Source organism: Sus scrofa, chromosome 3, assembly GCF_054392235.1.
Source record: "Sus scrofa isolate SSC_HxYL_T2T_F1_AM1 chromosome 3, Sscrofa_HxYL_maternal_Yorkshire_Landrace_v2.0, whole genome shotgun sequence".
NCBI classification, from domain to species: Eukaryota; Metazoa; Chordata; class Mammalia; order Artiodactyla; family Suidae; genus Sus; species Sus scrofa.
The window spans coordinates 25,721,478-25,744,080 of NC_139385.1; the positions used below are offsets into that span (position 1 = coordinate 25,721,478).

Below are 22,603 nucleotides of genomic sequence, written 5' to 3' on the forward strand. Positions count from 1 at the left end.
ATGTATATTTACCACATCTTGTTCATCCATTCATTTATCTATGGACACTTAGGTTATTTCCATGTCTTGGCTGTTGTGAATAATGCTGCAATGAATATAGGGGTGCATGTATCTTTTTCAATGAAAGTTTTGTCCTGAGATAGGCCCAGGAGTGTGATTGCTTGATACTATGGTAGTTCCATGTTTATTTTTCTGAGGTACATCCACTCCGTTTTCCATATTGATTGTAACAGTGTATATTCCCACTAAAAGTGTAGGAGGGTTCCCTTTTCTCCACACCCTCTCCAGCATTTGTGATTTGTAGACTTGTAAGTATTATCCATTCTGACTAGTGTGAGGTGGTACCTCATGGTAGTTTTGATTTGCATGTCTCTAATCATTAGTGATGTTGAGCAACTCTTCATGTGCCTGTTGGCCATACGTATGTCTTCTTTGAAGAAATGTCTGTGGAGGTCTTCTAATGGTTTTTCAGTTGAGTGGTTGTTTTGCTGTTGAGTTGTAATGAAATGTTTGTATATTTTGCAGATTACTCCCTTGTCAGTTGCCCCATTTGCACCTACTTCCACGCATTCTCTTGGTTGTCTTTTTTTTTTCTGGTTTCCTTTGCTGTGCAAAAGCTTTTCTGTTTGATTAGGTCCCATTGGTTTATTTATGTTTTTATGTCTGTTGCCTTGGGAGAATGACCTAAGAAGACATTTGTATGGTTGATGTCAGAGAATGTTTTGACTGTGTTCTCTACAAGGCATTTTATCGTGTCTTGTCTTAGGTTTAAGTCATTAAGCCATTTTGAGTTTATTTTTGTATATGGTGTGAGGTTGTGTTCTGGTTTCATTGATTTACATGCAGCGCTCCAATTTTCCCAGCACCACTTGCTGAAGAGAGCATCCTTTTCCCACTTTATTTTATTTTATTTATTTTATTTTATTTATTTTATTTTGTTTTGTTTTTGTCTCTTTAGGGCTGCTTTTTTGGCATATAATGTCCATGTATTGGATATTGTCAATTTACTGCCATGAGCATATGGGTGCATATAAATTTTTTTAAAAAATGTGTATTGCCTGTTAACTGGTTGAGATTCAGCACCCCCTTTGTGAGCTGCACAGTCTTCATTTGTCCATTGGAGCAGAATTCATGGATCCCATCCCCTCCCATAAAAGTCTGTGATCTTTCCAGTCCCCTACTGTGTGAACTCATGCTGTAATGGATTCACATGAAAAGACATGTTTAAAGATTTGAGCACAAATTTTAGTGGGATCAACTCTAAGGAAACCCAATTCTAGGAAAGGGGTACACCCCTGGGACTTTGCTGGGTCTTGCACACTTTTCTCCCAGAGTGGACTGTTCATGATTCCCTCGGAGATCTCCTGGGGTGCTCTGCATCCTCACATTGTCACCTGGGCTGGTGGTCACCCAACTAACAACCTGCCAGATTGATGATAACCAATGCTGTCTCCATAATGTTTACATTTGTGTGTGTCCTCCTCTGAGTGGTCAGGCATCTCTAACAGAGACTAGCCATGTGCATGGCCTCTTGTTGGAATTGCATGTGTTTGCTCAGGTTCTTGTTAGAACATTTGTTTTGAGAGGATTTTGGAGCACAGGCATGTTCAGGCCTTCTCTGCCCTCTTAAAATATGTGGGCAGAGAGAGAAAGACAGAGTTTGTATGGATTCATTCCAGGAAACAGCCAGAATAGGGAAAGATGCTGAGAAAGAAAGATTCGAAGTTGTCAGGGGCTGGGGGATGGGGGAATGGGGTCTCCGCTTTGGTTTTATTTTGGGGAATGAAATAGTCTCAAGCTAGACAGTGGTGATGGTGACACACATTGGGAATGCATCTGAATGACACCATTTAAAATGGAAAATGCTTCAATGTTATTTTAAACTTAAATTTTATTATTATTACTGTTATTTCTAATGTTTTGTTTTGAACTTAAATATATAGAAGCTGAATAACATGACAGCAAAAAGAAAGAAAGAGAATGAAATAAATAAAAACACAGAAAATATGCCATGTAGAATGAAGTAAAGATCGGGTTGGTGAGAGGGTCAGTGGTGTGGAACTAGAGCGGACAGTGAGAATGGTTGCAGAGCCATTGGGCCCATGGGCTCAGTGACTGCTGATGAGGCTCCTACCAGTGCAGGAATAGGAGGAATAGTAGTTCCAGGTTCACCCACCAGGGGTATTAGTTCTGGACCTGGATCTTGTTCTCGTGCAGGCCCAGGGGCATGTTCTCTCTTGAGGGGTGGTCAGTCCTCACTGGGCTGAGGGTCTAATGCAGGAACAGGTGCTGGTTCTCCCTGCAGGAGCTGGGAATCCTGACCAGGCTCTGGGTCTCTTGCAGCATCAGGTGCAGTTTCTTCTTGTTGCTGTGGATCCTGACCTTGCTGTGGATCTCCTGCAGGAGCAGGTGCATGTTCCCCCTGCAGGAAGAGAGAGAGTTGTGGATACTCTCTTGCCTCTTGGTTTCCTGCAGGAGCAGATGCAGACACAGGTGTGAACTGGCCCTCAGTGGTGGTGTGGCTCACCAGCCCCTCACTCACAGAGAGAGATTGGGTGTCCCCATCAACCAGACCATCGCCAAGCTCTGGTATGGGGAGCTGCACCCACAAGACCAGCAGTCAGTCCACCCCAGAGGTATCAGAGTCCCACCTGACCATCCTCACTGCTGCTTTTGCCCACAGGACCTTCCTCCAAATCAGGTCCATATGTGTGTCTGTTCAGATATCCACCCAGGTAGAAAGAGGTATTCCTAGAGGTCTTGGGATAAAGCTTGGCCTGAAGGGTGCTGCTCTAGCTCTCCATGTCCTCAAGCAGCCAGCTTTGACCTGGGCTTTGGACATGACTGGCCCACCAGGCTTCTGACCTGTCATCAGCCTAGAGGCAGACCCACTCCTCCTCAACCCTCCCTGCCCCCACCTCCACACATACTGGGAGGGCAGAGAGGGCTACCTAGCTGAGATCAGAGTAGTGGCCTGGCCTGGACTTCCCTATCCTTGGGCTCCATTTGGGCCTTTGGTTTCCTCTGGGCAAAGGGCCATAGGCACCTCAAGTGAGGCCTGACCCAGTGCCTACAACCATTGAAACCAGCTGTTACGGATGGCTTCCCCAAGGCCACAATAGCACATGTTCCCTTGAGGTTCTCCAATGAAGTCAACTGTGAAGGGGTCTTGTCTAGAGTGTGAGTCCCTGGTTACCCAGGTTTCAAGTTCTCTTGGCCTTTCTTGCCAGGGACATGAGGTCACTGCCTGAGTCTCCTTACCCAGGCTTCCTCCTTACAGAAAGATTCCCTATAACATATCTGGGATACTGACTGCTCACCCTGGACTGCAGGCCAAGTCCCAGCCCATTGACACACACACAGCCCACCCCCAAATTTCTAGGAGGCCTGGGTGCCACCAGGGCCCCAACTCTGAAGATACAATTGGCTTCAGACCCAGCTTCTCCTGCTTACCAGTCATGTGAGCCTGGACCAGCTACATTCCTCTCAGGATCTCCCTATCCTCCCTCTGCACAGTGGAGGTCATTCTATTCTCTACTTCCCATGGAAGTCATCAGGTACATAGAATGAGAACAACTGACAGAGCCTTTAAAACCCACTGGGCTGGTAATGCCATGGAGCTCATGCATACACTTGGTGAAGGAAAGGTGACCTAAAGGGCTGGCATAGCCCAAAATACAAGAGAGACAGGCCTGGGTCTGCTCTAGGATCTAGAGAAAGTCCCATTTCTTCCTATTTCCTAGTCCCCCCATGGGAGGGTTGAAATTCAGTAAAATTCAGGGATCACCCCTCTAGCACACAACCTTCCAGGTCCATCTGATATATTTAGGTTCAGGTCCAAGTGCCTCTTCTCAGCCTCTGTGGCATGCTGCCCCCACAATGGTTCCTGGGGCGTTCTTGCTTCCAAGTCAACCATCCACATGTAACCCTCAGCTTTCCAGAGTGGATGGACTCTGGTGACTGGGTTCTGACATATAGATCAGCTCAGGAAAATTGTGGGAGTTCTACTAGCTCCCCTTCCCCTGTGTTCCTTCTTTCTGTCTCTCGGTGCTCTTTCTCTCTACTCTTTCTCTGTCATTCTTTCTGGCTTTGTCCTTGTCTCTTGTTCTTTTTATGTCCCTACTCTCTCTACCCCCCAACCTCTTTCACAAATGAATTCACAAATCAGTAGAGATTTTGTTGACCTCCTTATATTGGATATTGTCAATTAAGTTGCCATGAGCTTATGGGTGCATATAACTTTTTTGAAAGGTATTTTAGTTGATTTACAAATGTTGTGTCAGTTTCTGCTCTCACATCATCCACCCTCCTGTTCCATTACAAGTGGTTGGATAGAGTTCCCTGTGATATGCAACAGGATCTCATTGCTTATCCACTCCAAAGTCAATGGTTGACATCTACTAACCTCGAAGACCCATGCCATCCCACACCCACCCCCTCCTCCTTGGCACCCACAAGTCTCTTCTGTATGTCTATGAGCTTGTTTCTTTTCTGTAGGTAGGTTCATTTGTGCCATATGTTAGATTCCTGGCATAAGTGATACCATATGACATTTGTCTTTCTCTTTCTGACTTCTTCACTTGGTATGAGAGTCTCTAGTTCCATCCCTCTTGCTGCAAATGGCATTATTTTGTTCTTTTTTGTGACTGAGTAGTATTCCACTGTGTGTAAGTACCACTTCTTAATCCTTTCATGTGTAGATGGGCTTTTAGGTTGTTTCTATGTCTTGGCTACTGTGAATAGTGCTGCAGTGAACACATTGATGCATTTATCTTTTTTAATGAAAGCTTGGTCCAGATATGGCCTGGAGTGGGATTGCTGGATTCTATCGTAGTTCCAGATTTAGTTTTCTGAAGTACGTCCATACCATTTTCCATACTGGGTGTACCAATTTACATTCCCACCAACAGTGTAGGCAGGTTCTCTTTTATCCATACCCTCTCCAGCCTTTGTGGTTTGTAGACTTCTTTATAAATGGTAGCCATTCTGACTGGTGTGAGGTGGTATCTCATTGTCATTTTTTATTTGCATTTCTCTAATAGTAGTGATGTTGAGCAATTTTTCCTGTGTCCGTTGCCCATCTGTATGTCTTCTCTGGAGAAGTGTCTATGTAGGTCTCCTGCCTGTTTAAGCACTTGGGTTGTTTGCTGTTTTGCTGTTGAGTTTGTGCGTTGTTGGTATATTTTGTAGATGAAGCCCTTGTCAGTTGCAGCCTTTGCAACTATTTTCTCCCATTCTGTAGGTTGTCTTTTTGATTTTGTACTGGTTTCCTTTGCTGTGCAAATGCTTCTCAGTTTGCTTAGGTGCCATTGGTTTAGATTTCTTTCTCTTTCTATTAATTTCTTAAGAGACTGGCCTAAGAAAATATTTGTATGGACATTTGTCAGAGAATGTTTGCCTATGTTCTCTTCTAGGTGTTTTAGAGTGTTTTGTCTTAGTTTTAAGTCATTGAGCCATTTCGAGTTTACTTTTGTGCACAGTGCAGTGTGTTGTGTTTTCCTTGATTTACACCTAGCTCTCCAGTTTTCCCAGCACCACTTGCTGAAGAGAGTGTATTTTTCTAATTTTGTATTCTTGCCTCCTTTGTTGGAAGTGAATTGACCTTAGGTGTCTTTGTTAATTTTTGGGCACTCTATTGTGTTCCATTGATCTCCATGTCTTTTTTTTTTTTTTTTTTTTTTTACCAGTACCACACTGCCTTGATTACTGTAGCTTTGTAGTATTGTTTAAAGTCTGGGAAAGTTATGCATCTGGATGTGTGTTGTTGTTGTTGTTGTTGTTTTCCCTTAGAATTGTTTGTAGACCATTCTCAGTCTTTAATGGTTCCACGTGAATTTTCAGATCATTTGTTCTAGTTCTGTGAAAGATGTCATGGGTAATTGGCAAGGGATTGCATTAACCCTGCAGATTGCTATGGGTACTGTGGCCATTTTAACAATATGAATTCTTCCAATCAAGGCGTATGGAATATCTTTCCATTTGTAAGTATCCTCTTTATTTTTCTTGAATAATGTTTAATAGTTCTCAGCATAAAAGTCTTTTACCTCCTTGGTCAGGTTTATTCCTAGTTATTCATTGTTGGCGGGCTTGATTTTAAAAGGCTTTGTAGGAGTTCCCATTGTGGCACAGTGGTTAATGAATCCGACTAGGAACAATGAGGTTGCAGGTTCATTCCCTGGGCTTGCTCAGTGTGTTAAGGATCCAGTATTGCCGTGAGCTGTGGTGTGTGTCACAGATGTGGCTCAGATCCTGCATTGCTGTGGCTCTGGCATAGTCCAATGGCTACAAATCTAATTAGACCCTTATCCTGGGAACCTCCATATGCTGTGGGAGCAGCTCAAGAATAAGAAAAATACAAAAATAAATAAAGAAGAGACATTGTATTTTTATATTCCTTTTCTAATATTTCATTGTTAGTATACCAAAATGCAGCCAATTTCTGAGTGATAGTTTGTGTCCTGCAACTTGGCTGAATCCGTCATTCAGTTCAAGGAGCTTTTGTGTGGAGCCATTAGGGTTTTTCCTCTGTGGTATCATGTCATCTGCATATAGTCAGAGTTTTACCTCTCGTATTCCCTTTCACTTTGGTTTGTTTGCTTGCCGTGGCTCTGAGTTCTAATACTAGGTTGAATAAAAGGGGTGAGAGTGGGCATCCTTGTCTGGTTCCATATTTTAGTGGAAGGCTTTCAGCTTTTCCCCATTGAGGATTTTATTGGATATAAAGATAATATACCTTTGTTATGTTAAGACATATTCCCTCTTTACTCAAATTGGTCAGAGTTTTTGTCTTTTTGCTATTTCTTGGGCCGCTCCTGTGGCATATGGAGATTCCCAGGCTAGGGGTTGAATCGGAGCTGTAGCCACCGGCCTACGCCAGAGCCACAGCAATGCGGGATCCGAGCCGCGTCTGCGACCTACACCACAGCTCACGGCAACGCCAGATCGTTAACCCACTGAGCAAGGGCAGGGACCGAACCCGCAACCTTATGGTTCCTAGTCGGATTCGTTAACCACTGCGCCACGATGGGAACTCCTGGTTAGAGTTTTTTAATCATTAGTGGAAGATGGATTTTTTTCAAATGCTTTTCCTTTAGCTGTCGAACTTCTCTTCTGGTTTTTAACTCTCCTTTTTTTTTAATGTGGTGTATGACATTGAATGTTTTGTACATGCTTACTCATCCTTGTGAATTTGGGATGAATCCCACATGGTCATGGTGTATGATCTTTTTTATATGTAGTTGGATTCAGTAGACTAAATTTTTGTTGAGAATGTTTGCATCTAGACAGATCAAAGATATTGGCCTATAATTTTCTTTTTTGGTAATGTCATTGTCTTATTTTAGTATGAGGGTGAAGGTGGCTTCATCGAATGTCCTTGGGAGAGTTCCTTGTTCTTGTACCTTTGGGAGAAGATTAAGAAGGATGTGTCTAAATTCCTTCATGTATGTTTGGTACAATTTGCTCCTGAAGCCATCATGTCCTGAACTGCTTCTTGTAGTGAATGTTATTCTTATATATTTGATTTCATTTTTGATGATAATTCTGTTCAACATATCTATTTCTCCTTGATAGGGAGAATTCATGTGTCTCAAATGTTGTCCATTTCTTCTGGGTTGTCACATTTGTTGGCATTTTAATTGTTCATCGTATTCGCTTTTGGTTTTTTGTGTTTCTGTAGTATCTGTTGGGATGTCTTCTTTTCCATTTCTCACTGGGTTGATATGAGTTTCTTTCCTCTTGGTGAGTCTGTCCAGAGTTTTGTCATTTTTGTTTTACCCTTTCAAAGAACCCCTGTTGGTTCTCTTAATTTTTGCTGTTGTTTTTTGAATCTCTATTGTCTTGATTTCCTCTCTGATGTTTATGATTTCCTTCCTTTTGAGGACTTTCTTTTTTGTTTGTTCTTCTTTTTCTAATGCTTTTAGGAGGTAGAAGATGATTTTCTTCTTCTTTGAGGAAGGACTGTATTGTTATGAACTTCCCTCTGAGAACAGCTTTTGCAGCATCCCATAGATGTTGACTGATTGTGTTTTCTCTGTCATTTGTCTCAAGGTATGTTTAAAATTCCCTTTTGATTTCCTCATTGACCCATTGTGTGTGTTTAGTAGCATGTTGTTTAGTCTCCATGTAGTCTTATTTTATTGTCCTGTGGTTGATTTCTAGTTTCATGCCATTGTGGTCAGAGACGATGCTTGAAAAAATTTCTTTACTCTGAAGTTTGTTGACTTCAGTTATATGCCCCCATATGCGGTGAGTCTATGAGACTATTCCACATGCACTTGAAAAGAATGTATATTCTGATAGTTTTGGATGTAATGTATACATTTGGGTGTAAAGTCCTGAAAATATCATTAAGCGTAATGTTTCTATTGTGTCATTGAAGATCTTGTTTGGCTTACTGATATTCAGTCCCAAGGACCTGTGCATTGATGTGAGTGGGGTGTTGAAATCTCCTCTAACCTTACTGTATCCCCCTCAATTTGTCTTTTTATGTCTGTTAGTATTAATTATGTATTTGAGTGCTCTTATTTTAGAGGCATATATATTGATGATTGTAATATCCTCTTACATTTTCCTTTTATCATTAGTGTCCTACTTTGCTTTTGTTTATGGCCTTTGTTTTAAAGCCTACTTTGTCTTAAGTGAGTGTTACAAAGACTTGCTTCCTTGTCTTTTCCATTCACATGAAATATCATTTTCCATTCCCTCAGTTTCAGTTTATATGGGTCTTTGCCCTCAGTTGTGTCTCTTGGAGGCAGCATATTGTAGGCTTTTTGTTTTTTAATCCAGTCTGCCACTGTCTTTTGATTGGAGCATTCAGTCCATTGACATTTAAGGTGATTATTGAAAAATATGTGTTTATTGTGTTTTAAAACTCATTATGTCTCAGTTGAGTTTGTGTTTCACTTTGTTTCATTCCTTTCTTATCTTTTTCATTCTTTCTTTCTTGGATGATTTCCTTTTACTTTAGGATTGTTTTCTCTTCTTTTTGGTTTTGGTGAATGTAGTGTTTGGTTTGGATAAGTGGTTGCCATGTTTTTCAAGTATGTTAACCCCTCCCTATATCTGCTCATCAGTCCTCAACTGACATTATAAGAAATATTCAAAGGTCTTCTTGCAGTGAAAAAGAAAAGACTACAAGAAATAATGGGAGTTCCCATTGCAGCTCATTGATAACATACCCGACTCATATCCATGAGGACATGGGCTTGTTCCTTGGCCTCACTCAGTGGATTAAGGACCTTGTGTTGCCCTGAGCTATGGTGCAGGCTGGCAGCTACAGCTCCACTGGCCCCCAACCTGGGAACTGCCATAGGCCACAGGTGTAGCTCCCAAAAAAGACAAAAGATAGATAAGAATGGATAGCAAGGGGAAAATCCCACTTTAAAGGCAAAAAATGGAAGTTCCCATTGTGGCTTAGCAGGTTAAGAACCCAGCTCATATCCAGGAGGCTACATGGTTAATTCCTAGCCTCACTGGTTAAGGATCTGGTATAGGGACAAGCTGCAACACGGGTCACAGATGTGGCTCAGATGTTGCATTTCTGTGTCTGAAGTGTGGTCCAGAAGCTGCAGCTGTGATTCCACCCCCAGCTCTGGTGTCAAATCATATGCTGTGTTCACAGCCCTAAAAAGAAAAAAAAAAAGAAAGAAGGAAACATACAAAAGGCTGTGAATGAAACCACTTAAATAAGCGACTATGAATGTTTGAAAAGAATTATAAAATCAACTCCACCTATGACAAATAGTTAGGGGACAGATAAGAAGATGGAAAAGAGGACATCAAAAACAGAAAATATGGGGGAGGGCATAAAACAGTAGATCTTTTAGAACTTATTTGAACTTCAATGAGTATCAGTTTAAAACAACTAGACATTGATATAGATCAACATATATGAAACCCAAGGTAACCATAAATGAAAATCCTCTAACAGATATGTGAAAACAAGGGAAAGGAACATCAGCTTAACACATGAGCTATGGGTTTTCAGCTCAAAGATGGAGACAGGAGGCCTGGTGTGTCTCCAGACAGGCAGGTGGATGCACAGGTCATCCAGGCAGCCTGGGCTGGTCGGAACCTGGCTGGGGGCGAGCTTCAGGTTCCCTGGGTTCTCGGGCTGTTTGCAGGCTGGGTAGGGTGGGCCCCCCTAACACACAAAGCATGAGTATTAATCCATGACAGATCCTCTTCTTCTGTGGATCCTGGTTTGCTAGTCTCATCATTGTCAGTTAATATTCTGCTGGAATCTCTGCATATCAGTGAACGAAGGAGGTGGTCTCCACTTTCCTCATGAGCTGATATCCTGGGCAGGCTATGGGTTCTTTGGGACACTGTTTTCCCCAACATCATTGAAAATTCTTCCCAGTGTTCTAAATTGGGAGAGTGTGGAAATCAGAGTTTGATGGTTGGTGGTTGGTTGGTTGTCTGGCTTGCTCCTTTGCCTGCTAAGTGTTTGCACATTGGAGTGTTTAATAAGTTTTTGTGTAGAAGGTACTTTGTGAAAAGTCTGTTGCTTTTGGACCTTGCTGGATATTTTAAAGCACTGATTCTATTTGTTTATTTATGTCTGAATGTATGTATGTAGGTATGTATGTATGAAATCAGTGGGTTTTCATACATGTTTGGTGGAATTTGTGTTAGCTTTCCTAAGGTTTTCCAATGGGGTGCATTGCAATCTTGGTTGGGATGGTGTTAGTGGTTGTGTCAGGTCATTGGAAAGACGAAAGGTGAGAGATGATCGCACTTGAAACAATGGGGCATCCAATATCTAAGCTGTGTACAGAGGAAAGAGAGGCCTATCAAGGGGAAGCAGAGGGATCCATCAGTCACATTCCAGGAAGAATTCATTAGAGTCTGAGGTCCATGGAAGGAAAACGGTGAGTGGGACATCCTGGGGGAGAGCAAGTATGAAAAAAAAAGGAACCCATGCTCCTTGGATCAGCAGTTCTGTTAGATGTGAAAAATATGTTGTGCCTTCTGTAAGCAACTCCTTTTTTTTCTGAATGATGGGAGCAGTATCTATGTAGCTGTCTCAAGGGTTTAGTCCTATCTTGAGCAGTATCATGAATGTATGATTTTATTTCTTGGTTTTGTTATTTGTGGTAGACAGTGGTCAGCTTCCTGAGGGACAGAAACATGGTTTCATTCATCTTTGACTTGTGGACTGTGTTTGGCACAAGCGATCTATAAAACAACACTTATGGTGAATGACCGACTGACTGATGGTTGCCAATTTAGGCCCCAAGGTCACAAACGAAACAGAAAAACAACTTTTGCTGTAGGGCTAGAACCATTGATCAAGTGCATTGGCTCCTTGGTTGGCTTTGACCATGGAGTAGAGTGACCCATGTAGACTCCATTTGTTTGATGGATATGTGGAGCACTTGATGGTACTGTAAGGTGACTGACTGCACTGTCGTTGGTGATTCAGCCTTCCCCTTCCTAGGCTTTCCTTAAATGAAACCTGGTAGATGATCAGAGGGCAAGAGTCCGAATATGTGTTGCAGATGTTGAGGTTAGTTGAGCACCAATGCTAGGGACCATTTCCAGGAATAAGCTATCCAAGTGGTTTTGGGGCTGAGGTTCAGGAGACAGGCCCAAGGCAGCAGGAGTCCTGAGCCCTGGTTCCACCCCCTGTGAGCTTTCCTTTTGTGCTGTTAGACCCGCCCCTTTGCTTCCTGGCTGTGCTGCTTGCAGGCGCATGTCTCCTGCTGAGTGAACCCAGAAGTGCAGCAGGTCACAGGGCTCACTTGCTGTCTGCCCGCCCAGGAGCCAGAGCTAGAGGTGTGAGCCAGAGAGGGTTCGAGCCACACTTTCCCATCTGGCGTTGGACCCTGGGCAGGGCCCTGGCTGGGGGTTCAGGATGCTGACCATCCCTCACCTATCTTCCCCAGGCCCCAGTTGGCAGCAAGGCATTGTCAACCTGTGCGGGTCACCAAGGTATGCAGGCCCCTCCCTAGGTTGCTTTGTGTGGCAAGCCTCTCCTCCTGTAGGTGTTGCCCTGTTGGGCTTGGGCCCACTCCCTCCTCTCCTTCTGTCTCCTCTGCCTTCCTGTTGCCTCCTCTAGCCCTGGGTCCCTCCTCTGGCTGGCAGGGATCTCTCTCGGATCCCCCAGGGTGGCAGTTGGGCAGCTGGCAGTGCTGTCACGTCCCCAGTGGGCCTGAATTTTGGCCTCCTATCCTCAGGAGCCCCACTGGGTGCCTCCTGCCTGGTCCCAGGTCAGGTGAGGTCCCTTTGTGGAGGTTAGTCAGCCTCTTGGCCTTTCTTGTGCCCTTATCGGTTTGCTCCCTTTTCCCCATGGGGGAAGATATTTTTGGCCATTATGGTTTCCTGGAGTCCCCGGGCTCAGAGGAGACACCCTCGCTGCTGACCTCGGATGAGGTGATGCCTTCTCGGCAGTAGACCCCACTGCAGGGTGGCCCAGGGCACCCCAGCAGCCTGGGCTGGACTGAACCTGGCCAGAGGCAACCTTCAGGTCCTCTGGGATCACGGGGCTGTCTGGCAGATGGGCAGGCTGGGCCCCATGAGTGCCCAAAGCCTCCTTTTCAGATGTGCCTGAGCAGAAATCCTCCACAGATCCTCTTCTTCCCTGGATGCTGGTGTCCTGGTCTCATCATTGCCAGTTCATAGTCTGCTTGTCTCTCTGCACGTCAGTTCATGAAGTAGGTTGTCTCCACTTTCCTCAGGAGCCCATATCCCGGTCAGGCTGTCATTTCTCTGGGAAGCGGGTGTCCCCAAAGAGAGTCAATGAGAAGCATTCCCAGCATGGGCTCGAATTTGGGAAGGTCTGGACCTCTGAGGTTGGTGCTTGGTGCCTAGTGCCTGGTGCTTGGTTGTTTGGCTCACTTCCTCGCTGGCTATGTGATTGGACGTTGATCATTTAGGAAGTTCATTCCTAGATGGCACATTTGGAAAAGTCTGTGGCTTTTGGCACTTGCTTGCTATTTTCCAACATTGCATCTATTTATGTGTTTCTGTGTGTCTGTCTATATTTATGTAGGTATGGAATCAGTGCATTTTCATATGTTTTTGATGATATTTGGGTTATATTTCCTAAGGTTTTCCAGTGGGGTGCATTTTGGTCTAGGTTGGGATGGGGCAGTGCTTGTGTCAGGTCATCTGAAAGAGGGAGAGAGGGTAGGGAATGGCATTTTAAGAAACAGTGGGGTGGCCAACATCTTAGCTGTGTGCAGAGAAAGAGAGGTTCATAAAGGTGATTGGGAGGCATCACTCGGTCACCTTTCAGCAGTAATTCAAGAAAGCCTGAGGTCCATAAAATGAAAATGGTCAGTGAGAGGTTCTGGGGGAGAGAGAGTGTGAAAAAAATGAATCCACGCTCTTTGGGATCAGCAGGTCCGATAGAGGAGAAAAAATCTGTTGTGCCCTTTATAAGCAACTGCTTTTTTTTATCCTGATCTTTGGTAGAAGCATCTTTGTAGCTATCTCAGTTGTTTAGTCCTATCTTGAAGTGCATGGTGCATGTGTGTGTGCGTGTGTGTGTGTGTGTGTGTGTGTTTGTATGTATGAATGTGTGTGTGTGTGTGAATTTTATTCAGTCGTCAGCATCCTGAGGGAAGGAATCCTGGTTTTTATTCATCTTTCAATTATGGTCACTGTTTGGCATGTGTGATCAGTAACATACTTATTCTGACTGAATGAATTACTGATCGTTTCTGGTTTAGTCCCCAGATACCTCAGTGAAACAAGGAAGATAGTAAAAGCTGTTGGGCTAGAATCATTGATCAAGTGCATTGGCTCCTTGGTTGGCTTTTACAGTAGAGTAGTGTGAACCTTGTTGAATCCATTTGTTGGATGGTTATGTGGAGCGCTTGATGGTACTATAAGGTGATCGACTTACAGAAGGTCATTGGTGCTTCAGCCTTGCCCTTCTGACATTTTCCTTGAATGAAACCTGGTAGATGATCAGAGGGCAAGAGTGCTAATGTGAGTTGCAAATAATGAGGTTGGGTGAGCACCAATGCTAGGGGCCATTTCCAAGGATTAGCTGTCCACGTGGTTTTGGTGCTGAGGATCAGGATACAGGCCAAAGGTTATCTGATTTTGTGAATCTGGAATAGGACCAAAAACATTGCTGTGAACAGATGCAAAGCAGTTCTCTGATGGCTCAGCAGAATCAGGATCTGGTGTTGTCACTGCCATGGCTCTGGTTCCTAGTGTGGTGCAGAATTCTGGACTTTTTATCACCCTCTTAGGGCCAAAACCATGGCACCTAAAAGGTGCCAGGCGGTGGAGGGAATCAGAGCTGCAACTGTGGAGAGACACTGTAGGGACAGCAACGCCAGATCTGTGACATGTCCAAAACCCAAATCACAGGACACAGCAATGCTGGATCCTCAGCCTTATGAGTGATCCCAAGGATTGAAACAATGCCCTGATGGTTACGAGTCAGATTCCATTCTGCGGAGCCACAATGGGAATTCCTGTGGAACACGTTTGGAAGACCTGTCCATACTGAGTCCTTCTAGGTGACATGGGTTGGAGCAAAGAAGACAAACTCAAGTTACAAGGCAGGGGCGGGGGGTTAATCCTGCTTCTTGGGCACCCTAATTTTACAGAAATGGTTTGGAGCGTGGAGTCAACAGACAAGCTTTCTGTCATCTCATCCTGGCCATTCTGCCAACCGGATATATGAACCCTGGACAGGGTCATGTTACCCAGGCACAGTATCCCCATGCAACCAATGGGAACCATTGTAACACACAGACAGCTGCTGTGAGAGTTGGGTGGGTTTGTATGCAGTTCCGCACCTGACCACAGGACCTGGAGCCTCTGGTGCATGCCTGGTAGTGACTGGGACACGAGTTGGGGTGTTGACTCCCATGCCTTCTTGACTCTCCTTTGAGGAGCCATCCCAGCCAGAACGTCATGGAGCCCTTCCTTGGGGGGCCAAATATGCTTGCTCTGCAAACAGGTCATGAGGTGTTCCTGCTGTGGCAGAGCGGGTTCGCGATCTGGCGTGTGTCTGTGGCATTGCTGGTTCTATCCCTGGACCAGAGCAGGGGGTCCAGCGTCCAGCATTGCTCTTGATACCTCCGGCCTAGGCTGCACATATGGCTCGGACACTCCCTCTGGCCCCCAAACGTCCGCATGCCACAGGTACAGCCGAAAAAGAAAAAAGTGCCGCGTCCCGTCAGGCTCCTGCTTGTCGACTGCAGAGTGGTTTGCTTGGAAAGGACACTGAACTTCTCCTGGGGAAAAGGAATATATATGGCATCCTAACATACATATGATGTATTGTATTTATTGCCTTTTCAGTGTAGGTACAGGCATACGTGTATCCATACACCTCCGTGATGTAATACATCTATCCACACACACATAACTCATGCACTCACACACTCACCCGCCCCCCAGACACACACACGGACAAGCTCCCGTCTGACACAGCCTAACTTCATCTCACCAGGCAAAGGCACATCGCCTCATTGAGGAGTCTCGTGAGCCTTCTCCATTTCCCTCCAAGGATTCCACTCTAATCCCATTCCTGAGCTTTCTTCTCAGATGTTGGAGCTGTGAGAGGAAGGTGGATTCAGGCTGTGGTGGGGGTGAGGGAAGGATTGGGACCCCCTGATAAGACACAGGGGACCACACCCTGGAGAGCCATGCTCTCCTTTCTGGCCTGCACTTGGGGAGGGCCTCTTGAGGTGGGCGTGGTTGTGTTGGATCCCCCTGGGGCACAGTGTGCCCTGGTGCTCTCATCTAGGCCCTGGGGTCGAGACGGAAGTCCCTGGGTCCAAGCACTTCTCCAAACCGCCTTCCTCCATCCATGTGGGCCCTGCCTATTTCCCACCTACCCTCTGTCCTGCATGCTGGGCTAAGGGGTCCCCCAGGCCTGACAAGGTCCCAGCCCCACCGAGCTGCAGGCTGCCATCCAGTTGGAGGTGACCTGTCGCAGCAGGCACTCAAGCCGTCAGCAAAGAGCAGCGGGGGTGATGTTGGCCAGCAGCCGTGCACTGAAGGCCCTGTGTGAGAGGGAGGGCCCCCGGGTGGGGGGTGAGGGCCACCCCTTTCAGCATGGTGGCCAGAGAAGGCGTCCTGGAGGAGGTGGCCTTTGAGCTGAGGCTGGACAATAGGGCCCCAGCCATGGGGAGAGGCCAGCAGCCAGAACGGCCAGTGCAGGGACCCCGAGGAGGGAAGAAGCCAGGCTTGGAGTTCTCCACAGAAGCCCCCGGATGGTCAGAGCCAGATTGGGGAAGGCCTCCCTGGTGCCAGGAGAAAGGGAGGGGAAGGCATCGGACAGTTTTGGGTTTGGCGGCTTCATTTGGCCTTCTTTGGCATCTGTGGAACCAAAACAAACAATCAAAAAAAAAAAAAAAAAACACACAACAACAACTAAACCATACCACAGTGAGGATGCATGAGGGGAAAGATGAAGTTCCTTTCCCAGTTTCTCACACTTCCTCTCCTATTCAATGAAGCTTTGTGAGTTGAAAGGATGAATGTGAGACAGCCACAATGGTTTAGTGACAAGGGGACCTTTTATTGAAATCAAAATACAATACTTATCCATGTTCAATGTGAGGGCCCAGGAATCCAATATGCAGGTATTCCTGAGAAGGTTAGGAAATGATATTGGCCTTTTGGAGCCAATTCCGATGAGGCACGCTGGTGCCAGCAGATGTAACTGGGAGGAGGGAGAGCATCAGGTCAAGAGAGCAGCTGGACTGGATAGGGAGAAATCCACTGTCCCTGTCTAGGGCGATGTCACAGGTGTAGGTCTTGGCGTGGCTGTGTGTGTTTCGACCCAGCTGTCTGTCTGACCAAGGCATCCAACCTGGGTGGGACTTGGGAAGGCCGAGCCCTCCCGGTGCGAGCTTCCTGCTTCCTGGGGAAGCTGAGGAGCGAGGGGTTGCCCTGGGACTCACGGGCACCTGTGGGCCCTGTGTGGGACCGCAGGCACCACAACCCTGCTGGGGCAAGGCTGGAGCTCGAAGTGGAGGTGGGCCAGCCTTTGTCTCATGGCCGCGTTTTCCCTTCTGAGCTGCAGGAGCTGTCTCTCCGCCCACAGAGCTGCCATCCCAGTTTCGTGGGCTCTTGTCTCATGGAAGAGGATCCCGTTCTGGTAAGAGACAGCGGTCCTGGCCACCTCTCTGCCCACGTCTTCCGCTCGCTTCTTGTAGACTCTGCCCTGCTGACACAGAGAGCCCAGGTGCCTGAACACCTGGGGGCATTTCTTCTGGAAGGCAAGGCCATGAGCCTCCTCCTCAATGGATCTTCTGAGGAGCAGCTTGAGGTGCTCTTCATGTAATTGAGGCAGCATCCTGAGTTGGAGCCGAAGCTCCTGAACCTCCCTTTCCAGCTGCGTGTCCTCGGCCTGCAAGGATGCGCACTCGGTTTGGAGCCTTTGTACTTGTCCCGCCAGCTCTCCATTGAGTGGATGGTCTTCAGGCCGTTTTCTGGAGATGGCCTCGATGTCCTCTTCGTGCTGTTGCAGGGGCCCATTGCCGTGCCCAGGGTCCCTGAGACGCTTCCAATGGGCTTGCGGCCGCCGTGCCGGGGGCTGGTCGTCGTCTGCCACTTGGGTTCCCTCTGCTTCCCAGGGCTCAGGCCAATGGGTGGTCTTCAGGGTGCTTTCAGCCAGAGATAGCAGCTGGCTCCCTTTCTCCTCCAGGACCCGCCGGCTCCGTGTGTGTAAACGTGCCAGCACATCTTTCTGTCCCCTCAGGACCCGCATTCTCTGCTTCCATCCCTCTGTTTCCTGGCAGAGTCTTTCCAGGCATTGCTGCAGATGAGTGTTGTCCTTCAGCCCAGCCATGAGTTTCTTCTTCATCACTGCCTATTCTGTCACTGCCAAAAGTATCCATATGCGCTTCGAAGAAACAAAGGATGTAAGAGGATGGGTTGTAGTTTTAAAAGCATTGCTTTGATTCTATAAAGGAAATTTGAAAGTTCATGGTTGACATCACTTTACAATTTAGACAGGAATCAGAAAAAATATGACCGAAGTCACTGTGTTTATCTCGATGGACTTCACAGATGATTTTGAGTTATGTCTTCCTATGTTTCCTTTTTCTAACAATTTATCATTTTACATTGGTAGGAAATTTGGGATTGGTTATACCGGTCATTGAAGATTCTTGGCTCCACAATCCTATGAGCTATTTTCAGAGTGTGTTGCCATTCTTGGATGCCTGCTATTCCTCTGTTGGCACTCCAATTTCCTGTCAGAAAATACAGCCATTTCATATCATGGGTGTGCAGCGCAGATGTTTCTGTGTATCAGTTTTGGGACCTCAGAATGCTTTCTTGTGGCTGCCATGGCATATGATTGCTAAGAAGCCATCTACAACCCACTAGTGTATTCGGTTAGCATGTTACGTAGAGTCTATGTGACACTCATCGTTGCTTCCTATGTCTGGGGTCCTCTTGCATACTTCTGTACAGACCATGGCTACATTTACCCTATCCTTCTGTGCATCCAATGAAATTAGACGTGTCTTTTGTGATATCCCTCATCTCCTGGCCATTTCTTGCTCTGACCCTCACACAGACCAGCTTCACCCCTTCGACTTTGTGGGCTCTATTGAGGTAGTCACTGTTCTGATTGCCCTGATCTCCGATGGTTTCATTCTGCTGGTGAATCTTTTTTTAAAATTACATAATTAATTTTATTACATTTATAGGTATACAACAATCATCACAGCCAAATTTTATAGTATGTCCGTCTCAAACTCTAAGTATATCCCCCACCCCCCAACATGTCTCATTTACAAACCACAGGATTTTCAAAGTCTGTGAGTCACTATCTGTTCTGAAAAGAAGTTCATTGTGTCCTGTCTTTTATCTTCTCCACGTAAGTGGTAGCATTTGATGTTGGTGTCTCATTGTCTGACTTCACTTCGCATGATCATGTCTAGGTCCATCCATGTTCCTAAAAATGCCACTATTTCCTTCTTTTTTGGTGTCTGAGTAATATTCTGTTGTGTATATGTATGACATCTTCTTTATCCACTCCTCTCTTGATGGATATTTAGGTTGTTTCCATGACTCAGCTCTTGCAAATAGTGCTGCAATGAACATTGGAGTACATGTGTTTATTGAGTCATGGTGTTCTCTGGATAGATGCCCAGGAGTGGGATATCTGGATCGAATGGTAGTTCTATGTTTAGTTTTCTGAGGAATCTCCATACAGCTTTCCACAGTGGTTGCACCAGTGTACAATCTCACCAACAGTGTACTAGGGTTCCCTTTTCTCCACACCCTCTCCAGCACTTTTTGTTTGTAGACTTTTGGATGATGGCCATTCTGGCTGGTATAAGGTGGTACCTCAGAGTGGTTTTGATTTGCATCTCTCTAATAATGTGTGACATTGAACATCTTTTCATGTGTTTCTTGGCTATCTGTATGTCTTCTTTGGAGAATTGTCTGTTTAAATCTTCTGCCCATTTTTTGATAGGCTTGTTTGTTTGTTTGTTTGTTTGTTTTGGTATGGAGCTGCAGAGGTTGTTTATAAATTTTGGAGATGAATCCCTTGTCAGTGGATTCACTTGCAAAGATTTTCTCCCATTCTGTGGGTTGTCTTTTTGTGTTGTTTAGGGTTTCCTTTGCTGTGGAGAAACTTTGAAGTTCAATTAGGTCCCTTTTGTTTATTTTTGGTTTTGTTGTCAATACTCTGAGAGGTGGATCTGAGAAGATGTTGCTGTCATTTATGTAAGAGAGTGTTTGGCCTATGTTTTCCTCTAGGAGTTTGATAGTGTTTGGTCTTATATCTAGGTCTTTAATCCATTTGGAGTTTATTTTTGTGTATAGTGTTAGGGAGTGTTCTCATTTCATTCTTTTCCATGTGGCTGTCAAGTTTTCCCAGCACCACTTATGGAACAAGCTGTCCTTTCTCCACTGCATATTCTTGCCTCCTTTGTCATAGATGAATTTGCTGTAGGTGTGTGGGTTGAATTCTGGGCTTTCTATCCTGTTCCACTGTCTCTGTTTCTGTCTTTGTGCCAGTACCATGCAGTTTTGATGAATGTTGCTTTGTAGTATATTCTGAAGTTGGGGAGCCTGATTCCTCCAGCTCCATTTTTCTTTTTCAGGATGTCTTTGGCTATTCTGGGTCTTTTGTGCTTCCAAACAAACGTTAAAATATTTTGTTCGAGTTCTGTGAAAAATGTCCTTGGTAATTTGATAGGGATTGCATTGAATGTTTAGATTGCCTTAGGTAGTATAGTCATTTTGATAATATTAACTCTTCCAATCCATGAGCATGGTATATCTTTCCATCTCTTTGTGTCATCTTTGATTTCTTTCATGAGTGGCTTGTAGTTTTCAGAGTACAGGTCTTTTGTCTCTTTAGGTAGGTTTACTCCTAGGTATTTTATTCTTTTGGATGCGATAGTAAACGGGATTGCTTCAATAATTTATTTTTCTGCTCTTTCATTGTTAGTGTATAGAAATGATGTGGATTTCTGTGTATTGATTTTGTATCCTGTGACTTTGCCAAATTCATGGACGAGCTCTAACAATTTTCTGGTAGAGTCTTTAGGATTCTCTATGTATAGAATCATGTCATCTGCAAATAGGGATAGTTTTACTTCTGCCTTTCTAATTTGGATTCCTTTTTATCTGTCTCCATTTTAATCTTTTAACTTTTGTTGTTGACATGGATTGTGCTTATTACATTGTTCTATTCCAAGTTAAGACCAGTATTTGGACTTAAAATAATGGATTAAGTGGAACAATTGTAACTCTATAGAGTTAAATCTGATTCATTTATTTATTGAAATCACTTATCATATGCAAAAAAGTACATATTCATAAGTTGGATTGCTGAGTGTGAAATTCTTCTATACTGATGAGGGAATGTATACTTAGAAATGAAATCTTGAAATAGATCCATATTTATTTAAATGAATTAATTTTGCTTATTTGTCTCATATCAGGTGTCTTCCCTGGAGATCTATCACAGAAGTATTCATTTATCTATCAGTTCATTTACCTAATAGAGTAGGTACCTGTGTGGGGAAGTGAAAATGAAGTAAGATTGGAAATGAGGACTGAGGATGATTTTGTGGTATGGCATCAAAGTATAATCGCCTCAATTTAGTCACTTTTAAGTTAAAAAATAAAGTTATATACATATTCAGAGTTTATATTACTTTTGAAGCTTTCAAAAAACTGTAGGGCATATTTAATGTGGTTTATCTTTATCTTTGGATCTAAAACTTCAGAAGAAGCCATTGTGGAAAACCCTGAATGCTAAAGTGATTTGTGGGTGATTCTATCCAACCAATAATAAACCAAAAACAAATCTATCCAACCAATAAAAAATATCACTCCAGATATTTGAGGGAAGGCAATAAAACTAATAACCAAAGAAAGCAGGTGCATCATATTGAAGAGATGTTTCCTCAATAGTGAAATCAAATATACCCTGAATAGTTAACAAAGGTCAATGACATCATTTCCTATTCTCAAATGCTTTCAGAATAACCATGAAATCATGTTCAAGTTCCCAGGGCACTGTCTCCATGGGGAGAGTCACCCATAAATTCCTCTGAATGCAATCAGACTAGTAATCACATGGGGGAACAAGAAGGCATTTCTTGTTTTGGATGAGTAGATGGCACTGATTATCATAATTACTAGAATCCTTCCAGTGAAAACTATCAACCTGTTTTCAATTTCAAATCACAGACATGAGTTTTAGTCACCAATGCCAGACTCAGCACACTATACCATGAATGTGAATTATCTTTTCATAACTATCCCTTCTGCAGAAAGACTGTGTTTTCATCACTGTTATTGTGTTTTTGAAAAGGAGTAAACAACCTTGTTTCTACATGCTATAAGTCAAATACCAGGACTCAAGGTCCAAAGCACTCTGAAGGTGGAGTAAGCATTTCTTTAAAGCTCCACCTAGGATCCTGGCTAAGTAAAGATGCTGATCATCAGGCCAGAGTTGTTGATACTGTGTCTATGCCTCAGATAGTCCTAGTATTTGGTAGGGCTTTCAGTGATTCCGGAACATGACCTTACCATTCTCTCTTACCATCATGCATCCACAGTGTTTTATTTGTGCTGTAGATATCCATGGCCTCTTTTTATTAGCATCATATAAGAGACTGGGTTGTCAGAGTGTAAATTCCCCAAGAGAAGACTGAGTCATGAACAATATAATGTTTACTTGGTATATGTTTCAAAGACATATATGTTTACATGTAATGGATATAGGATATTTATTTGGTAAAAGATTCTAGGAAGCAAAAATGACAGAATGGGGATGGTGAGGATAAGAAAGAAGAAAGCTAATAAAGTATGCAAAATGAGTAAATTACAGCTGTATTTTTTCATATTTAAAAAGTTTTCTTGAAGTATACTTAATTGGCAACGTTGTGATAATTTCTGCTGCATAACAAACTGACTCAGTTATACAGGTACACACAGCCATTCTATTTCAGATCCTTTACCCAGATAGATTTTCACTGTATATTGGGTAGAGTTTTCTGTGCTATGCACCAGGTCCCCTTTGGCAAGTCATTCCAAATACCACGGTGTGAAAACCCCAGTCCATCCACACCCACAGAAGTCCCCTTTGGTAAACATAAATTTGTTTTCAAACGCTGTGAGTTTTTTTTTTTTTTCTGTTCTG

At 44.2% G+C, this 22,603-nt stretch overlaps 1 long non-coding RNA gene across 6 annotated transcripts in view; it reads left to right on the forward strand.

The window, feature by feature from the left end:
- The window catches only part of LOC146404481 (uncharacterized), a 63,257-nt gene that overhangs the window by 11,628 nt on the left and 29,026 nt on the right, over positions 1-22,603 (forward strand). The gene's annotated exons all lie outside the window — the stretch shown is intronic.